The 22,550-nt window shown below is 39.6% G+C and overlaps 1 protein-coding gene across 27 annotated transcripts in view; it reads left to right on the top strand.

Annotated features, from left to right (window-relative positions):
• RAD51B (RAD51 paralog B) overlaps positions 1-22,550 on the top strand; it is a 723,435-nt gene that overhangs the window by 274,983 nt on the left and 425,902 nt on the right. The gene's annotated exons all lie outside the window — the stretch shown is intronic.

Raw genomic sequence — 22,550 nt, 5'->3', positions numbered from 1 at the left:
TTGACAGCATCAAGGATTATATAACTGGGTAGTGGAAGAAAATAGCACTCTTTTGCATTGTCACGTGGTATAACAAAATATGGGATATAGCTGGGCTGAAAAATGACACCATCAAGTTCGAATCCAAGGTAGATAAAAATGAATGGCATTTGGCTTCCATTTATTGAATTTTCAGTCAAGAAACATTCATGTACTGTAAAAACTAAAACATCTACATGATTATTTTGAGTAATAACTACAAATAGTTATGCAGTGGAGGAAAACAAAATTCAGGATACTGGGCTTGTACATGAGGACATTCCATTAAAACTTCTGAAGAGTAGACAGGCCTTCATTAAATTCAAGACTATTACAATGCATTCTTCTATAAGATTAAGCTTTTTATAAATGCATGAAAATAATGTTTTGCTAGCTTGTTAATGTTAATAATGAAAGAAGGATTGTCTTGTTAAGGTATTGGACTGGAACTGGGGAAATCTGGGTTAGAGCCCATTCTGCTACAGGCATCCTTGGTGACCTTGGGCAAGATGTCGCAATTCCCTATCTGTAAAAACAAGAACAGTAATGCTTTCCCAACTCACTGAAGTGCAGAATTAATTATTTTGAGGCTCTTTGATACTGTGGTTATGGGGCTCATATAAATACCTAGATACCTAGCTACAATATTATTGTCCATAATATAGAAACTGTTGGTATCATTTCAAAATCTGAAATTAAAAGCTCTAATAAAAAATACAAATTTAGGCATCAGACTCAGTAATGAGTCCAATCTGCTGGAAGAAAAGGAAACAAAAGACCATAAAAATTGTAAAAGCAGCCAGTAAATCCATTACTGCATGCCCACTGTACCAGAGATATTGCTGAAGACACTGCCAGTCACATTACATATTGAAGAGTTGGCTGGGCTCTCCTCTGGCATTCTCTTCCATAGATTTCCTAGGATACATCCTGGAGAAATTCTGTAGGTGGGATGCAAAGGTACTGTCTTGATAATTAATCTATGCCTGACTAAAACTAAAACAAAAATACCCTCCTCCAAGCCCTCAGTCGTAGGAGTCTGAAGCTGCTGAAAATGTGTCACTTGGAGAAGGCAATGTTAGTTTGTCTAATGTATACTAGGCAGTTGGAAATCAAAGGCCTAAAGGACCCGAATGAGGGAGTGTATGTTTATTGTAGATGGCAATGGATAGCTGCCAAAACTAACAAGGTATAACATGCCTTCAGTGGAGCTGTAAATGAAGGATAGACAGAATATGTCAGTTTAATACAAAGAGCAGTTAACCATACTACCTTGTGCTGTGATCCCTGTAAGTCTCACAAGCTAAGCAACATTAGTCCAGGATAGAATTTGAACAGGAGGCCACCCATGACTGTAATGGCCCAATAATGTAGGGAAACCACTGTTAGGACATTGTGGGGAGAGGAGTTCCTAGTTCATTGAAGGCATTCTTCTCTCTGAGGAAATACTTTCCTACTGCCTATATGTGGAGATAAGGTCTTTTTTCATCCTAGAAGTACTAAGTTTTGGATGAGATGTAAAATGGGAATCCTGACCACTTGTGATAATTAAGTATCAGAGGGGTAGCCGTGTTAGTCTGGATCTGTAAAAGCAGCAAAGAGTCCTGTGGCACCTTATAGACTAACAGAAGTTTTGGAACATGAGCTTTCGTGGGTGAATACCCACTTCGTCACATGCATCCGACGAAGTGGGTATTCACCCACGAAAGCTCATGCTCCAAAACTTCTGTTAGTCTATAAGGTGCCACAGGACTCTTTGCTGCTTTTGTGATAATTAAGAATTCCATGGAACTTTTCCACTTGAGTTTTGGATCTCTAATGCATCTAGCTATGACCTGGCTCTCTAATTTCCCTCTACAGTTTCAGTTGGATGGCATATTCTTTTTCACTGCTTTCCCTATACAGTTGTGATGTTACTGTTAGCTGTCCTCTTCCATTCCAAAGACAGACATTCAGCAGTGGCAAAGTGATACTTGTGCATAGTTTACATTTGTAAAGCGCCATGAGGTCCTTTGGTGTGAATGGTGCCATAGAGCACAAATGAAAGATCTAATTTTGTTATTATTAGATCTCAAAATAGTCAGGCATAGTGAGAACTCCATGATTTATTTAATTCATTTTTGGGGAGTAAGAAGAGGGATTCTTCTAATTTCCTCTCCATTTCTTCCTTTATTTGTCAGAGCAGTCTCTAAAGGCATTTCTCAGCCCTCTCTTCTCTCCTACCCTGTGAATTCTAGCTCCTGCTGAGATCGCATTCTGGTTTAGACTCCTCACATATCTAAGTGTTGTGCTGCCACTAGCCAGCTGGGCTGGCCCATGAACTAACTGAATTAATATATTGTGTATAGGACGTAAATAAGAGAGAAGAGGATTTCTCCTTTAAAGGGACAAATCCTGTCCTAGCGAGTGCTGTAAGGGAGAGTGGAGATGCTGTTAGATACCTGCTCTGCAGTTGGAATCCTTACACTTTCCAGGCCACCAGGTTACATGATGGAGTCACCTTTATGTTGCTCTGCTGAAAATGAGCAGTGTGTTCTCTTGGCTAATGTGGACTGATGATGGCGACTTACACCAGAGGTTGCTGGGGATTGAATACTCTCCTGCCCAACTGGTAGACTGTACCCTTTTGTAGTTTGCCAGTTATAAAGGGACTTTGTCAGTCATGATAAATCCTTAGTTATGTTGCTAGTAACACCTGAGATTCTTATAATTGAAAGGATTTTAGAAATGTAGTTTAACTTTCCCTATTAATGCAGTTTCTCTACATTTACACTTCATCAGCTGGGACAGTTTAACTTTTTAAAAAATCAGGCTATTGTCTTTCACAGCATCATCTGGCAGTGTTTGGATTCACAACCTCACAGGGGAATAATTTTCCCTAAAGAGCTGTTTTCTGTGAAATAATTTGAGCATAATCCTGAAACTATTTGTCATTATTATTATGTTTGTAAATTTCTAAATGTTGGACTTTGCTGTAGCTGACTTTGGCAGTGGACCTCTTTAAAATTATAGGTGGAAAGGAAAGTAGGAAGGGAAAAGGAGTGTATCATATAGCTTACTATGGTGTTTATGGCTTTGTCTCTGATAATAGTGAGTGGTTGTTATTTTTTACAGACAGTGTGAAATAGCTGTATTTTATAATGGCATCTATAGAAAAATTGAATTTGTTTTTTATTAGGGTTATTGTTTTAAAGTTGCAAAGACTTGCATTAAAATTTCTAACGTATTCATAAGAACAAACAGTAGGTGGCAGAATAACTGCATCCAAAGATCAGTTCCTTAGATTAGCCCACCCTTTCTTATGTGAATTTACACATTAGAGAAAAACAGATGTACCCATGTGAGATTTGACCAATTGGTACCCCCAGACAATTCTTTTAACAGAGAATGCACTGAGGGAATTCCAAAACAGATGCTGCAAGATTTTCTTTACTTATCTTTTATAAGAGTCTCTGCTCCTTTATTCTGTGCAACAGCTAGATACTTTATTTTCTAAAATGTTTTCAAAGAGAGCTCATACCTGTGGTTTACTGCTGCAGAACACACATTTGTTAGCAACATGCTTAACTTAGAATAAATGCTATTTTAGAAGGGTTGTGTGTCTAAGTAAATACACACACAATCCTTTTCTTTCTTTTTTTTTTAAACAGTATGTAATTATGTTACCAACAAACGCATATTCTGCACCAGTAAGCCACAGACTAATACTGCTGTCAGTTTTATAAAGATATGAATGATCATTGAAAACATTCTAGTAAATAAAGACCACTTTTTTTTGACAATCGAAGAGTAAAGAATCTAAATAAGCTATTTTGGGGGAGGAGTGGCAGAATGTGACAGCCATGAGACAAATAAGATTTATCATGCACTTCATACCAACCCTTCTACACTGTGCCCACTAATCCATCTCCCCGGGACATCTTCTCACGTTCCAAAACTCCGAGCAGCATCAAAGAGTGCCATTTAAAATAAATAAAAGTCTACTAGCTGATTGTTTCCTTCCCCTCTCCATCCAAAAACTACATTGCTTTAAGGTGTACAATAGGCCTTGTTCAATCCTGTAGCAGTGACTAGTCTCTGAAATCTTCAGATCCAGCAGAGCTAGAAACAGAGGGCCTTATTCTTGATCCCTTCATATCGGAGGGCCTGCTTGATCTCTTCATATCGGACTCCAATCTCTTGGATTGTGTGCAATGTAGAAAAACTAACTGAGGTAACTTTTAGAGCTTTCTAACATTTTTAGACATATTTTTCTTCCTTGGATGCCTACACAGTTGGACTCAAGAGAGCTTAGCTTTAAAAGTGGAGGGATATGAAAATAGAACTAAGAATGTTTTCAGATAGTCTAAAACATTTCTAAACTAATTTTTCTGTAAAAAAACCAACAACATTCCATATACAAACTACATGAGGGTGTGATTGGGTTGAAAGGTTTCATCAGCACTGGTTTGGGATGCTAGCATCACATGTGAGTAACTGCACCACTCATGAGTAATACAGCCATTGCAAACTCAAATTGATAAAACCTTTATAACATCAAGTATTCATATATTTATATGCACACATGGAGTAAAACTTTACATAATGCAACAAATAGTATGAAAAGCAATGATATATTGGTATCGGGCTGTGACGTATCTGGATCTGAAGAGGAAGTAGGTAGTAGTTTTGCCTTCATTGCTGTACTGAATTCCAACACGGTGGTTGCTGTGACGTCCTCCAACTGACTCCTTTGTGTTGAATGCTATATGACAAGATGGCCATCTGCTGCTCTGTTCTAAACTAAGCCTAAGAGTAGTAGTACTGTAGATGACCCTGCTATGCACACAAATATGAGAAACCAAAAATATTGTATGCTGTAAAATCAGGCCACAGATGAGTGCAGAGGAAGGGAAAACAGCAGCACTATAAACAGCAACACTATGTAAAAAAAACTACATTAATTGAATGAAACAGTGGTGGGGACTTTGGGTATCATCAGACACATGAAAAAGATATGATGGGCCAGGCAATTTAAAGTGGGTCTTTTAATGCTCCTCAAAATGAAATACACTAAAAAAAATCCATTCAGAGGTGAAATATCCTAGAGAGAGCTCTTTTAATAGGATTATGCTGCTACTAGGAATTGCCATATAAGATTAGACTAGAGGGTTATCTAGTCCAGTTTGGATTTTTACCTGCTGCTCCACATTGAGCAGGGGTCTTCATTGAACTGTCCACAGTTAGGCCCAGGTCTTGAATTGACCTCTCACAGTTAATTTACAACCTAGCAGTTTGTATGTATAGTTCAAATTATTCCTTCCATCTGTCTACACTGAATTTCATCTGCTGCTGTTGCCCATTCATCTAGCTATGCTAGGTCCTGCTGACTTTCATCACAATTCACTCTGGCTTTGACTATGCTAAATAATTTTGTGTCATTTGCAAATTTTGCCATCACGATTTTCAACCTATTTCCCAGATTGTTAATAAATAGCAATTTGGGTGAAAGTGATCATGATAGGGTGGAGTTCATGATTCTAAGGAAAGTAAGGAGTGAGAGCAGCAGAATAAGAACATTGGACAAAAACGGCTCAGTTTGCCTTTGCAGAAAAGGAACATTAATTGGTGAGTGTTTCAACCAATGTCATTGATACTGAGTAAGACTGGCTAGTCTGCATTATCATTATGATCTCTACTGCTTTTTCTTTCTTTTTTTTAGGTGCAGCATTGCTACCCTCCAGTTCTCCAGCACAGTAATTGATTTTTATGAGCAAGTGCATAATTTTTTTAGCTGTTTAGCCATTTGACATAAGTTTTGTCAGTGTTCTTGGGTGTATGCCATCCAGTCCTGGTAGCTTGTTGCTCCTTCACATATCCATTTGGTCTAGCATCTTTCCCTTCAATGCATTAGTTGTTGGTATTATGTCATCTTTATTACCCAAAAAGAGTAGGTCCAGGTCAGGTATTTCCCCAGCATTCTCCATGGTGAAGACTGATGCAAAGGAATCACTTAGTTTCTCCTTATGGTCCTTATCCTCCTTAATTGTGACTTTTTCTCCCTTGTGATCCAGCAGACTCATGGATTCTCACTCAGGCTTCTTCCATTTGATGCATTTTATAAATTCTTGTTTGTTTTTATGCCTTTGGCTATTTGCTCTTCAAGTTCCATCATAGCCTTCCAAATTTCCTTCTTACATATTGACTGCTGAAGTGTATTCTCCTTTCCATTGACTACAGTAGGTTTGGATTTCAATTTTCTGAACATTACTTGTCTAGCTCAAATAACCTCTTGAAGTTTGCCATTTAGCTCGATTGGCTTAACTGTTGCCTTGCTGTTTCCTTTTATGTTCGGGGGCATGCATGTTACAGTATGCTTTTAGGTAGCCTCTATGTCAAAACTACAGGTTTTGGGTTTGTTAGTTTTTTACTTTTGATTTTAGAGCCTTTTACTAGCTTCCTCTCTCTCTCTCTTTTTTTTTTAAATTCCCCCTTTTTTTGAAATTCCTCTTTCTAAAGTTTAATGCGACTAAGCTAGTTTTTGATATGTTTTCCCTCCCCTGGTGTTGTGGAATTGTGGTCACTTATCTAGTGGCACAACTATAGTGACTCAACTTCTCTGAATTTCTTAGGACTGAGTAGAGGAAGAACCTCTTGTGCTCTAGCTAGTCCAGAAAGGCAATCATTTAAGATCTTGAGAAATTGCATCTCAAAACCTTGTCCTGTTTGACATTTGACCGGTTCATGTATGGGAAGATGAGAAGTCACTCATAATTACTATCGTGTTAGACTTACTTGCCTCTTTGATCTTCCTCAACATTGTGCACTCAACATCCTTTTCCTGAGCTGCAGACCAGTAGTATATTTGTATTCTAATTACTTGGATTTATGTTAATGAAGATTCCACTGTGATATCTTCTGCTTACACTCTGTATATCAATAGATTATATGGAATTATTTAGGTATAATGCTACTCTACTACCTCTGAGACCTTGTCTGTCCTTCCTTTATAGTTTACAGCCAAGCATTGTCATATGATATTGACTTTTGTTATTCTCAGTAATGTCTATTATGTAAATGTCTATTCTGTTGCCAAGTGTTCTAGTTTGATAATTTATTGCTTTTGAGCTTTTCACATTGGTATACAGACATTTACAATATTTATTTTTTGACAATATGCCTATTTTAATTTAACTGCTTTTAATTATCAGAAATAATTTCTGTGGTTTCCACGTGTCCCCATTACATTTCAGCTGTTATTTTATTTTATGTGTTATTTGCGATCCAGGAGGGCTCTTACTATGTTAGGTGCAGTCTACACATACAGGAAGATTCAATCTCTGCCCACAGTATTTTGTTTTCTAATAGTCCCTTCACTATTGCAGGTATTAAGTAAAGCTGTGTGAATACTGCCCAAAATTTACTATTAACATCCATTTGAATTTCTAAGAAAACTCATGCTGGCCCTGATTCAGGAAAGCACTTAAGCCCATTGAAGTCAATTGATCTTAAGCAAATGCTTAAAATTAAGCATGTGCATACTTTCCAGAATGGGGTGCTTTCCTGAATCAGAGTCTTTCCTGTGTTTGCATCCCTTTTGATGTTTGCTTTTTAGAAATATTTATAAACCTTACAAGTCAAACGTGCTTGACAATGTCTATTGTATCAGGTCAAAGTCTTAGAACAGTCCGTTGTTAGATACTTTCTTTGATCTATCCTGGTGCTTGTGGAAAAGAATGTGGCTTCCTTTTCATTTCTGAAGTCTGAGGTGAAAAATTTTTTATGAGGTGATGTTTCTGGAGGAGGGAGGCCCTGGTTTGGTCTTTGCTTTGAATGTTATATAAACAATTGATTAACTTGTCAATCCAAATCGATTTTAAAGATTTGTTTCCCAGTCTTGGTTGCATGCCCTGAAAGTAGATGCAGTCAGATGAATTGCTGAAAAGAAGAAAATATACACATTTATGGAGTAAAGTGATATACAGAAGAAAGAAATGCCTTGTTTCATTTCCCCCATTGGTTACTTTGCAGTTGTATCATTCTTTAGGTCTGCACAAAATTCTTGGGGGGTAAATCTAGAGAGAGACAGATCTGAATTTCATGGCTCAGGCAATATCTAGAGTTATCACAGTGGCCCAAATTCTCAAAGTACAATGGATTCCTGAGCCCTTCTGAGCATGTTATTTACCTGGATTTGGATTCAGGAACATTCCTGCCAGGAATGAAAGTGGCAGGTAGAAAGGTAGAGCTAGTTGTTAGTTTTACTGTAAACTTGCACAATAACATCTTCTGGAGACCCAGAGACGCAAAGGAGGTTCTGTGTGTGAGTAAACAAGTCAAAGGCTTTTTTCGTTGCACTCCCTCCCATTCTGCTTATACATCACAACTCTTTGAAGACATTAAAGACAGAGTTGAAAGACACTGATTGGGACTAACTCCTTCTTTTCCATTTGAGACCTAACAAAGAATTGCTAAATCCAAGTATTCAAAAATCATGATGCAGGACCCCAAAAGTCACGAGACTCTCTTAAAGATGGGATTTTTTTAAAAGAAATAAATTTGGAGGTATTTTATTTGCCTTCCAGTTAGAGTCTCGAGAGTTCACATTTTCCAGCTCTTCTCTGCCATCAGAAGTAGAGACTTTTTTTTTTTTTAAGGAAAGCTGAGATTCTCACATAATCAAATGAGTTTAGGAGCTGGGTTTCAAGAAAACCACCAGATATCATGAGATTCACTATAAAATCATTCAACCTGACAGCACTGCAGCATACCACTTAATGTAGGTAAAGTTAGCCTGCTGCAATTAGGCCTGTTTGCACTACAGATTCAACAGTATTGGGGGCTTAGTTACAACACACTTTCATTTTGGAGCCCTTTCCCTTATGTAATTGATTCCTCAATTAGAATTAGTCTGCGACCCTGTTATGTCAGATGAAAAAACACACTCCTCCCCCCCAAAACACCATGGATCCTAAATTGAAACAGCTGACACCACCTATAAGCTAAGATTTAGAGACAGCATACAAACAGCCATGGCTGAGCCTAAACCTTTTTCCTAGTTGTCTTACAAGAGTGACAAGAAATACAAAGAGTGTAATAATATACGTCAACACTGTAACCACACAGACTGCATAGCCATTCAAAAATGATACAAAGGTTTGTATCCTTGCGTAATAGAGGAAGGACAGTTGCAATTAAACATACTCTGTGTGAAGGACTCCTTGTAAACATGGTTCTGGTTATGTTTTGATATGATTATCAAAACACACACAAAATAAACGTGGTGAACCTGATGAAAACATGATAATACTTTTGTCCTACTAGCCCATCTTTTATCAGAAGTTCTCAAGGTAGGAATTATTATATCTGCCTTACAGACTGGGAAACTGAGGCACGGGGATGTTAGATTACCTCCCTCACATTACAAGACACCGCTTTCTAGGTCACCCCCAGCAGTGGCAATGGAGAAGCAGTAAACCCAGGGAATAGAAGACTGCATCCCAGGTTACACTGAAGAATGAGGGTGGGGATGAACTGCCTGCTTTACAGATTATGTTTATGAGGAATTTGTGGGGAGTTAAAGGACCTATCAGCTGAACCCCCAAGATGCCAGATGTAGTGAGAGGAAAGAGCTACTGGTTGTCCCCCAAAGACATCAAAGGTGGGAGAAGGTTGCAGGTTACCCCAAAAGACAATCCTGGTGTGCTAAAGATTGTTTGGAGGAAGAAGGGTTATGTCCAAAGCTATCTGATATATATAGTCTCAACCCAAAACCAGGCAAAGCCTTGGTTTTGGCTGAGTTTTCCAGCTTCATTTAATGGAACTCTTAGAGAAATCCAGAGGGCGCAAAGCAACACAGACTAAAACTAAGGACAAGTTTGCCAGATGTCCTCTGAACTGAAACATCTGAGCTTTGCACTATACTAGCCCCAGTTCCCTGTCCCCAGCTCTCTTCTTTCATGGGAAGGGGACAGTTAAACAACACCCCTTCCCCATGTGGGGAAGAAATTGTTGTCTCCTAGCTGACAGCTCTGGATTCAAATCAAGAGAGCTTCTAGAGGAAAACATCCCAATTCAGGCTGACCTAAGTTGTTCTGGCTGCCTGAATAGCAGTCAGACTTGAGACTTTATGTGGCTGTGCTGGAAGAAAAGGGCTGCTGGAAAAGAATGCATTCCTTTCTCAAAATGATCGGGGGCACAGGAAATAGGACTAATACAGTATCATCGTATTTGAGCTTTTCAAAAATTGACCTGTCAAATAATGTTTTTACACAAAGAAATACAAATAAAAAGATGCCTTAGGTAGACAGTTGGCTTGTGTTCTGTTCTTACTCAATTTAGAAGTCATTCAGAACTGATGGTATCTTATGGGGGATTTTTTAGTCCAGTAAATTTTCCGGAACAATCCTCTGTCACAAAACATGTGACAATGCTCCATGTTAAACTTATCCTCATGTCAGCATTCGCAAGCTGGCAAGAACTAATGGAGCTGTATACATTTCTTTGGTGCTTCTCATTAAAATGTTTTGGTTATGGATTAACTTTTCTTTGCCCATTATTTATAATTACAGGCTAACGGGAATGTTGAGAGACAATTAACATAATCTGGGTAATGTACAAGGCATTAATGTTCTAGAAATACCTAGTACACACCAGCTGAAAATACAGCAACATTAATACAATCCATGTAATTTTCAGTTTATAACAGCAATAAAATCACATTTTAGGGATTGTGTACAGCATGCAATTCTTTGACTTAGGAGAGGTTTGTAACAGCAGTGTTTATTTTGTTCTGTCTGATAGGGAATTACAAGACAGTCCTCTCTTGTGTACTGTGACAATGGGGGTATAGGGACATGGTATTACTCAGCACTTGCTTACCACATAGGAGTGTTATGAAATAAGCATTAGCCCTATTTTACAGATACACAGACTGAGGCACTGAGAGACTAAGTACCAAGATCTCAGAGGGAGTCAATGGCATAATTTGAACTCCCGAGTTTTTGACTTCCATTTCTGTGCTGAGACCTGAGAGCCTTTGCCACTGTAAGAGTTTGATTAGTGGGGCAGCATGTACTGTAAATTATACAATAGTGTTTAAGCAGAGGCACTTGCGAAAGAGACAGTGAAACTGAACAGATTGATTCAGGTAGTCAAAGTGCCCTCAGTTTCATTTTCAGACAAAGGAAACAATTAAGGCACATTCAATTACATGCATGATATTTCTTGGGAATATATGACTAGTTGGGAGGAGGAGGATGCCCTGAGGAGCAGCCAAGGGACCCACAGATTGTCATTAATTATCCAGAAATTATGTACACTTCAGATATCATCACTAATTGTTTCATCTGCCTCAGATTGGAAACTGCAGCTGTTATAAGATGATAGAACAGTTATCTAGTTTCACTTAGCCTAACTAGCCTTCGATAAAACACAGTTTAACTTAAAATTCCTCAGTCCAAATATACATTTAGAAGACAATGCCAAGCAGGGCTGTTTTCATCTCTCTCATGCAGTGGAAGAACTCTACAGTCTCAAATCTTTACTAAACGAGAGCCAAACTTCCTGCAAGTTCAAGGACATTTAGATCGTTGGTTTGGGCCCAGATCTATTCTTGGTGCTTTTTTTTTCTCAGTAGCTTTCAGCTTACCATACTTTGAAATCCTTCATAATCCTGTTGGTGACTGTTACACAGTCATTCATAGACATCTGTGGTGGCCTCATGCCATGCTATTTTACTGCCCATAACAGGCACACTTTCATCAAGTTTAACAGATTGGTACTTTGGGGAGAAATGGCTTCTTGCAGAGAACAAATGTTTTATTTAGTGCCACATTACTCACAGTGTAAGGAGGACAGTGTAAGGAGGAATCCATGCACTTTTTGTGGCTTCAGCAATAGGGCTTGATGACCCGTCTTGTCCTAGAAGTGCTGTATTGAACAGAGGTCTGCTCATTCTGCTGTTCCCATTTATGTTTGCCCCAGTCGTCCTGAGCAGCAGAACATATTTTCTGAAACAACCAGATTGTAATAGGGATTTGTAAATGGGTGCTAACATACTTCCCTGCATCTCCTATCTTTGGCTGCCGTGGTCTCTCAGAATTGTAAGTTTAGTCTTTACAAGATATAACAGCTGGTTTCTTTACAGGTAGGACATGTTCATGTTTCCAGATGATCAGGCTCCACTGGCTTCCCATCCATTTAACAGTCCAGTGCAAAATCTCCCTCCTAGCTTTCAGGATCCTCCTTAAACTAGGCCCCCCAGTTGCATCAATTTCTGCATCGATATTCCCTACACTTCTCAGAATACTTATAAAGAGGCCCCAAGCCACAAAGTTTAGATCTCGATTCAGACATCCAAACTTTGGAAAAGTTCTCCTCTGACATTTTGGTTCAGCCTATTAAAGAGGTCAGCCAAAGTTCACATCTGAATCTGAGCTTCCCCCAGCCTTCCAGGGTGTTTTGGTCTGGTGTTGTGATTTGGGCTTGTCTCTCTGAAATACCAGATTTTTTTCCTCTCTTTCTCTCTGCAATGGGATGTAGTCTTCTCCCACACTGCCCCCACCATCTGCAACTGATTCCTTAACTAGTCTGATAGCTATAAAACTGGTGTGAGGTCAAAATCAGGCCCATTTTAGTCTTCAGGACCCTGGAAGATAGGTAACTGTTGTCTGCATTTTACAAGTAAAATATACGACTTTCACAGGGTCACACAATAAATCAGTGACAGAGCTGAGACTAGAAACCAGGAATCATGCCTCTCTGCCCTGCTCTTAGTTATAGGCCACACTCACTTCTTCTAGCTATTATACCTCACACTGGTTCTTGTTATTTCATAACTTTCACCACCCTGGAACTCCCAAAGTCCTCCCTGTCTTGTAAAAGAGTTGACGCTTCTCTGAAACACCCTCCACAAGAGAACCACAGAAGGAATTCACCAAGCCAGAACCACAAGCTAAAACTTACATTTAAAAAACCCTAATATTATTTTAATAAGGAACTAACATTTCACAGCCATATGCACATCCTAGAGCAGAGAGGTACAAAGCCAAAGGCAATTTTTCTCCATTTTCCCTTCCCAACCCCAGTACATGTAGTAGTGGTACCGAGTCTATGCTGCACATCTCAAGGAGTGGGGAAAGATGTTAAGAACTTCCGTCTACAGTACTTAAAGGCATGCAGCTACATCCACAGAACATACAGTACTGGGATACTATTGCTTAAATTACAAAAAACACCTCCACATCAACTGTGTTGAGGGGATTACAAGAGTAATTTCTCCTTGTACAGGACTTTTCACCCAAAGATTTCAAAGTACTTTGAAAACATCAACTGTTAAGCCTCACAATACTCCTGTATGGTAGATATTATCCCTGCTTGGGAAACCAAGGCACAAAATTTAAGTGACTTGCATATGGTGCTACAGTTGCTCCAGGTCAGAACTAGAATTAGAACCAGGAGTTCTGACTCCAAGATTGCTCCTATCACTACTAGATTATGGCTTCAGGTGAAGACTCAGGAGTAGGAGAAGATGAACTCTTAACCAAAGATTATCTTTCCTTGCAAATGTCTTTAGGAATAAAGAATGAAAGCAGAGAGAGACAAGCAATGGATCAAACATTTCCTTGGTTAACTCCCTATAAATCTATGGAGTAAGAGCTAGGATTAACCTGGCTCATTATGAAATACAAACTGAATAATTTTAAAAAAGAATATCAGCGTGTTTTCCCCAGCACATCAGCTATTCTGTTTATCCTGGCCTAAATTCTGTAGTAAGATAAATATCAAATGTTCTCCTAGATAGGTGTATTAAAGATAAAATAGCAAACTTCCCTCTCTGTTTCCTTGTGCTTATAAATTTATATATATATCTTTGATCGCTACATACACAGTTACTATGCAGGTCAGGTTTGTTCAAAATGTGGCAATGTTTGCAGGCAAAAAGTAAAACAAACTACAGTCAGTTGGTTGTCCTTAATAATCCTGGGGAGTAGCCAATGGCTAAGGGGATTTTTCAGTGTTATTAATTCCAACAAACAGTTTTCTAGTTGATTCTTGTTTTGATGATCTCAGGAAAACAGACAGCATAGCTTGAAGCATATATTGCAATTGCCATTGTGCCTGCAGAAATTGCAATGCTTATATCACAAGGCATGTTGCAAAATTAGCACATAGCTAAACATTTGATGTGAATGTAGTTTTCATGATAAATGTTAGCTAGACTCCGATGTAGGCAGGCAGCTGCTGTTCAAGCTGTTATACACACTGCTCTGCTAATGCACCCCACTAAACTCTCAGCACTCCCTTTATTCCAGTGCTGATGACTTGTATCTGTCTGCCCGTACATCTCAGTCCTGAGCTGCAGCTCCTCCTTACTATTCCAGTGCTTGGTTCCTACACATCTCTGCCAATATGCCTCAATCCTGACCTGTGGCAGCCTTTTCTGTCCCACTGCTGGGTTCCCACACATCTTTGTCAACACTACATTCCTCCTGGCAGGTATCACAACTTGCTGTTCCAGTCACAGGAGCTATTTGAAGGTCCACCAGTGCACTTCAATACTGCTGATTTACAGCATAATTTACTTTTCTACTCCTGCATCCCCACAAAACTTAACCAATGGACCTCAGTGGTAACGTACAGTGTCTCTTGCTAGTCCAGTGCTGGGCCTGTCCTGAGTGGAGACTGCAAATTGAATCTAACTTATGTGATATTGTGAGGAAGACTTTGGAGTAAGCAAATGAAGTGGAGGCCAATGAAAAAGCACTATCCTGTCAAATTTGCAGCAAACAAAAGAAATTGTATAATATGCTGCTAGCTGCTTTGAGCATTCAGTCCTACAACTCTGCAAAAGCCTAGCCTATTAACAAGGAAATGCCAGACATATTTTACTGCTGCCATTATACATAGTAAGATATGCAGCCAGAGTGTCAATAGGTGATATTCTGCTCCGATGTTTACCCTGTGCAACCCCATTAGAGTCAGAGCAGAACTTGGCCTTATAAATTTAATTCCTAATGAGCATTCCCTTTGGAATTCTGAAATATCCTACATCTAGCACCATCACAAAATGTTACCCTAAAGGATAGCATCCCTAACACTGCAGCAACATAGTTACTTTACCAGAGCTCATGACCCCAAACTTGCTGTAGTTTCAGTGACTTAAAAAAAAATACATGGAAGTATGTATTCAGAGAGGTATGTGTTGTACTGAATAAAGGTGATAAGGTTTATGTTCTTTTCAGTCATTATACGTTAGTTCTTACTATGTCAGTTGAACAGACTAATCATTCCTGTAGACCCCTCTCCTGGAAGTCAGTGGAGTGACTCCCATTAACTTCAGAGGAATTTGAATCAAGTTGTTTGTATATATTTCACTGTTAGCAACTTTTCAATTGAATTTAACATAGTCCAGTGAAATGTTGGCTCAAACAGCCCTGCAGTGTGCAGTCCTCTGGGTATCCTCCAGGTGCAGTACAGGCAGTGGCCATGCAAGCTTCACCCACACTGCCCTTCATCCATATATTACTGCAGTGACTGTAGGGGTCACCTCTAGGGGTGAGAAGGTAGCTAGTGCACTTATTTTTTTATGGTTCTGAACTATTTCTCAGACAATCTCAAATGCTATTTTTATTTTATTATGAAAGAGGAAAACCAAAAGGAGAAGTGTCATGCTGCATTCTCAGCACAAAAATGGCTCTCTGCATTTTTCCAAGTTCACTTTCCATCCTGAGCTCTAAGTTTCAAAGCTCTGGGGTAATTTACATTTCCAGAGTAAGGACTAGCTGTCTGCTAGGAGAGTTGAGTTAAATAGAAGGTTGTCATTTTTAAAAGAAACATAAGCTCCAGTGTTATTGGGAAAGCACTAACTGACTGTGATTCTTAATAATGGAGTTAGAAATAAGCTGCAGAACCCCAAGAAAATGCCTCTGATGAAACTCCAGAATAGCTTAATCAACAAGACCATTTTTTTTGTTTCTGTCAGGAAAAGAAACTTGGCCACTTCTGTTTTCCCTCTGGGTAATATCATATAAGACATGCTTGTCAAGGAATCATATATACTCAGGTCTTTCTTCTGCTTTTTTTTTATGAGCTGTCCAGCTATATACCTCTGTGTGTGTTATATGCAGCATATAGCCCTTGTGGTGGTACAGTTACAATAGGTTGGGTTTTTTGGGGGGCTTGGGATGGACATATTATGCATAAATGGTGGAGCTAATCATCTCACACAAATGAAAATAAAATCTTCACCCCACACCACATCAGCACACATTCTGTATGTGACACACATTTTGCAGGACAAGAGCTTTTAGGAATGTTTTACAGGGTTTTAAAAATTGTATTGAAACTTTAAATTTTAATATCCTTCTGCTTACAAAGCCAACTGTCTTAGTTATCACCATCCAACTGTACAAGCTTTGGAAGCAGTGAAAAAATACCTAAACAATTTTTCTTTGCACAAAAAGAGTGCAACTTTATATATTATATTGATATCTAAGCTGGAAGTAATGCAAGTTATCCCAGTGGAGAGTTTAAGAATTTCTCTGTTCCAGTGGTATAAAGTTCCCATTCCCAGCCCTAATAGATCACACGGTATTGGGCATGTCAGTAGTGCTGGACTGAATATTGCCTGGCCTTTGCACCACTGATATTTGAAGTGGGGTGGGGAATTTCATATTTTGAGGAAGTGATGGAAACATCTTGTAAGTTAATTTTTGTTAAATGGTGAATGAAGCTCCTGAGAGGTCTGGAATATTGTAAGTAGTTCTGGCAGAGATGGAATAGTGGTCAGAGTGACAAAGGTGCATGATAAATGCAATGCAGTGCATGGATATCAGCACACTAGGATAGGGCTGGAAGGGAACCTCAAGGTCATCAAATCCAGCTCCTTGAGCTGAGGCAGGACCAAGTAAACCTAGACCATCCCTGGCAGGTGTTTGTCTAACCTGTTCTTAAAAACCTTCAGTGATGGGGATTCCACAACCTCCACTGGAAACCCATTCCAGAGTTTAACTACCCTTATAGTTAGAAAGCTTTTCCTAATATCTAACTTAATCTCCCTTGCTGCAGATTATAAACCCATTACTTCTTGTTTTAACTGAGCATGGACATGGAGAACAATTGATTTCCCCATCTTCTTTATAACAGTCCTTAACATATTTGAAGACTGTTATCAGGCCTTCCCTCAGTCTTCTTTCCTCAGAGTGATGCATGCCCAGTTTTTTTTAACCTTTCCTTCTATGACAAGTTTTTTTTGTTGCTCTCCTCTGGACTCTCTCCAATGTATCCACATCTTTCCTCAAGTGTGGCATTCAGAAATGAACACAGTACAAGAGCTGAGACCTCACCAGTGATGAACAGAGCAGGACAATTATCTCTCATGTCTTACTTAAGACATTCCTGTTAATACACCTGAGAATGGTATTTGCCGTTTTTGCAACTGCATCACATTATTGATTCTGATTCAATTTGGGATCCACTATAACCCCCAGATCTTTTTCAACAATATTGTCAGTATTCCCCATTTTGTAGTTGTGCATTTTATTTTTCCTTCTTAAGTGTAGTGCTTTATATTTGTCTTTATTGAATTTCAGCTTCTTGATTTCAAACCAATTATCCAATTTGTCAAGGTTGTTTTGCATTCTAATGCTGTGCTCCAAAGTGTTTGCAGCCCCCCTTCCTACTAGTTTGGTATCATCCAGAAATTTTATAAGCATACTCTCTACTGCATTATGCAAATCATTAATAAAAATATTGACTAGAGTCTGACCCAGGACTGACTCCTGCAGGGCCCCACTAGGTGCTTATGAGAATAGCATGTGAAAGTATTTCAAAAGACTTACCATGTCTATTGCTTTCCCCCATTCACTAGGCCAGTTACCAGGATATGGGGTGGTAAACACATATGGCATATACACAATACAAATGATTGACAGCTATTCCTTCTCATTTCCTTCCATGTATATTTCTGAGCGTGAGACTAGAGAGAGGCAAAAGTGACAGTGGTTTTGGATAGAATATGTTTATTCAACAACTGATTATTACTGGATGAGTTAAATCCTCCATCCTTTCCAGCTGATGGTGACTGAACTGTTTGCAACACTTTGGGGGTTACCAGAGAGAAACACTGTTTCTCCAAATGGGCTTGATTGCACTGACTGATGCTGTATTCTCTTGGCCAGCTCTTGCTTTGTTCATAAGTTTCTCTGCATTTTGTGGAAATCATTGGTGTTTTGATGGGATAATCATACTTTTATACAATGTCTTTCACCCCAATGGATCCCCAAAAGGCTATACAGATGTGGTACTCTTACCTTAAATAAATAGAGAGAAGGTTTGCAGAATTCCCTGTTCTTCCCTATATTTAATGTAGGGAATACTAGAAATGTTGAAATCATGTTACTTAGCTGTTTAGGGCAACTGGCAAGTTTTTATGGGTAACCACTGTATATACATACAGAACTCAATTCTCTCACCCCTGAAATTCATTCACTTTTCAATGGAGGGCAGCAGGTACTGTAGAATACAGTGGGAGAGGAAGAAGAAACCTCTGTCAAGGACATTGTGGAAAGCCCCTATTATGAAAAGCACCTTGGAATCCATAACATCATTTGTAGACTAAATAGGACTTAACTACTGTACTTTAGGTAGGCTGTGAGGACACATTAATAGTAAAACAATGTGAAAATGTGAAGAACAATGAAGTATTTATTAATATTATAGTAGGTGCCCACTTCAGCTTGGAGGAGCACAGAGCAGTACTGGGTAGGGAAGAACAAACATCCCTACAGTTATCTGAGTTCTGCTGCCTATCACAGAAACTTGGAGAACCTCAACCCAGCAGACTCAGGACACAAAAAGAGGGGTTGAATGGTAGTAGAAGCTTTATTGGGAGTACGGCGTGGTGCATGCTTTGTCGTTAGATTCATTCAATTGTCTAAGTCTGTGAATCCGGGTGGGGAGAGTTGCTAGTCAGCTGTTCTTCTATCACTTCCCTCAGATTGTACAACAGATTGTATGCGGTTTGTGAATTTTGGAAACTGCACGTGCACAGTGTGACATCCTGCCACAAGATGAGACTGTGCTAGCCCTGCCAACTCCTCTTCCAAGTTTCCTACCCCAAAGCTGACCTGATGAGTGTGCTCACATGTACAGTACAAGCTAACTCATCTCAAAACTAGTCTCTGGGCCAGATTCGGGCACCTTCTTTACACTGCTCCAGTAGCAAACACTGACAGTAAATGGGTGTGGGCTGTCCACAAGGAGGATGCCTACAGCACAGGGGCAGCTAAGTCCAATGTATATAACTCTACACGGTTCCCCTTGCATTTCCTGGCATAGGAGAATGCTGAGGGACAATGGGGCATAAGGAGAAGTTGTCGATAGGCAGTTGAGTAAAGCTGCCATAAATTAGAGTAGCCCTGAAGGCTGCTCTAACTTATACCAGAGGCCTTATTGTTCCCCAGAGTAGCCCAGAATCAGGGAGTTACAGAGGTGAATTAAGCCATTCTAATTCTGGGCTGTACCATCTGTGCTCCACCTTTCTGGTCTTATGTGTGTATTATGATAGGAAGTGTCTTTCCCACATACTTCTGAGAGTCAAATAAGAATACAGTACATTGTGTATCAGTTTTGCAATAATCCAGAGGCCCATGATGGAAGCTAATTGAGTATTTTAGGAAAAAGTGTGAAAGTGGCCACCAACAAGTTGGTGACTGCACTTTGAGACCACCAAAAAATTTGGCCTGAGAACCTTTGAACTAGAGCATGAAGTCTCTAATCGGCAAACCAACCCACTGGTGAAAATTAGCAGAGTGAATATTTAAGCAAAAGTGACTTTTCAAGTTCTTTTTTAATGTTTCAGTGTGAACATTTCTAGTCGTCTGAAATTGCACAAAAAAGTGAAATTTTGGGGAGTGCAGAATCACATGAAATAAATTGGAAAAAAAAGTCACACTATTTTTTGCCAAACATGAGCCATGGAAGCAGCCATGTCTAGATATCCCCTCATCAAAGATAACATTGTCTAGTCACTACTAACCTGAGCTGTATTGGAACTGATGACCTAGAGTTGACGGGTTACAACTTTGCTACCAATCTCCTCTTCAGTCTTCCAAAACAAAGCTACTTGTTTGGAATGAGGGATGGTTTAAGGGTGATTTGTAGGCACAGGCTTTTGCTAAGGAAATTGTACATTCACCACAAACTCCCCAATCAACCTGCCATGTGATTTTTACTTATTTGAAAATGAAGCAGATTTTGGTCAAACAATTGGCTTTAGAGTAGGATTGCCTACTGCTGGCTTCTCCACTCCAACCTGGCCAATATCAGTTGCCTTATTGTAGTCTCAAAACTGCAAAGGAAAGAGGTCCATACAGAAAGCTGTGACCTTCTGCAAAGATTTCTAGAGGGGTGGGAAGGTCTGTTCAAACTAACCCAGAGCTCTGGGAGACTGGCAGGGTGTAAAAGCAGGTTGGCAACCTGAGCCATCTGGCCCTTGGGGGGAGTGTCTTGCGCATGTCTCTGCAAACAGGTCTGTACAGGCTGCAGAAGCACGGAGTGTTGAATGTGAAGCCTGTCCAGGCACATAGGTCTTTTTGAGAAGCACAATGAAGGGGTGCCAGAGCCTAGATTTGGAAGGTTACATTTGTGTTGGCTGCGTTCCTTGCTCAGAGAAGAGGAAAGGCAAAAGACCTTGGGCTATCTCTGGGTGGTAGTTGTTTCAACTTGAAGACATGTAGCTGCCTGACAACCGCACATTTTTGTGTTTTGTTTTGTTTTTTTTCTTCCTGTGGGACTTTTATTAATTTTTGTGATTATTTTTAAGCACTTGGCACAGACTTGCAGCCAGTCTCTGCCTCTCCAGCAGACTTTTGGAATGGAATTGCATAACTCTGTACTTTTCCTGTATAAAACAGAATAAATTGGAGCTCATATACAGTGGCCATTTGGGTGTTTTGTTTCTGAAAAGTTCCCTGGTTTCTTCCCTATCCTATTTATACCCAGTGAAATCCAGTGGCTCTAAGTAGCCTGTGCCACTATGAATTGCCCTGCTGGAGGAGAAAAGCAGAGGATCTTGGGTGGATGAGAGGTAGTAGCAAAGTAGGAGTTCAGCTTCCATCATAGAAGTCTAATAAGATCAGTTTCCCCCAGCAGCCTTGGGCAAAGTGCCCTGAATGTAAGATCTCCACTGTGTCAGTACAATTCCTCTAGAAGTTACTCATTATGCATTGTTTCTCAACTATTGGACTGTCTAATCAACATTTTTTATCTTGATGAGACGCAGCTGAAAACACACAGAGATAAAACTCAGCTCAGACAAGATGGGTGGTGCTCGTGGGTGCGGGGGGAGAGGAAGCATTTGAGTTGGTTTTTGTTGGTTTGTGGATACCTAAAATTCAGGGAATTATACCCATTTCTGGGGAGACAGGTTTGGAATTTGAGGGTAACTCTCTTGTCAGCTCTCAGCATGGAGGCCCCAGCTTTTTCAATGTTTTCAATTGTCACATCTAAAAACATCCACCCACTTCCCTCAAATGTGGGCCTCACCAGCTTTACGAATGCCTTTGTCACATATAGGTAGAACTGCTCTAATGCATTGTTTATCAGGCTTTCCTTTAAACTCATCTGGTGATTGCAACAGTGTCAGAACATGGCAGCTTGTCTGCTCCTTAGGATAGGAGTAAAGGACCCCTGTCACTTTCCTCTGTGATCTACGCTGACTATCAATACAGCACATAAAAGCATTGCTGTATAAAGCCCTTTCTAACTTGGGCCTTGATTAAGCAAAGCACTAAAGCACATGCTTAATTTTGAGTATGTGATTAGTCCCATTGACTTCAAGGGCTTGCCCTTCAGTATAGTTCTCTAGTTTTCACTGATGATCTGCTTGGGCTAGTTATTCTTATTTTTTTATTTTTTGAGTAATGTTTAGATGGTGGCTCCTATAATTGCACCAGGACACTATGCCATCACAGTAATATAGTGTCAAGATGCAGAGATACAAACTTATCTCGTGAAAATTCAGTACCATGTCATAAAAACTGAGACTGTCCTTTGAATTTCAAGATTGGTGGTGACACTGTTTGGGTATGGTAGCCAGCTCCCTCTCAATAAGCTAGTGGGGCTGGCCAGAGGTTAGATATGAGACTAGATGGACACCTGGGAGAAGGGAACTGAGTTATTGTGGTGAAATAAAGTCTTTTTTTCGCTTTGGGTTTGGGCAGGGTGAAAAGCTGCTTTTTCATTGTGTATTTGATTCATATGAGCCAAGAGAGATTTTAAATGCCCTGAGAATATGAAGGACATAAAACCCTATTTTTGTAATTGCACATGCATTTGGATCTGATTCCCTAGAACAGTTCTGCCTCAAACACACTTCCTCTGAGATACCTAAACTCTATCATAAGGGTAGAGGCTGAAGAACAAGTGAAGACAAACTCAGTGTAAGCTCAAAACCGTGTCTCTTTCACCAACAGAAGTTGGTCCAATAAAATATATTACCTCACCCACCTAGTCTTTCTAATGGTAGAAGCTGTTGGTCACATAAACCT

This window comes from Mauremys reevesii, linkage group 4 (genome assembly GCF_016161935.1).
Source record: "Mauremys reevesii isolate NIE-2019 linkage group 4, ASM1616193v1, whole genome shotgun sequence".
Lineage (NCBI taxonomy): Eukaryota > Metazoa > Chordata > Testudines > Geoemydidae > Mauremys > Mauremys reevesii.
This window is presented reverse-complemented; position numbering and strand designations above follow the sequence as displayed.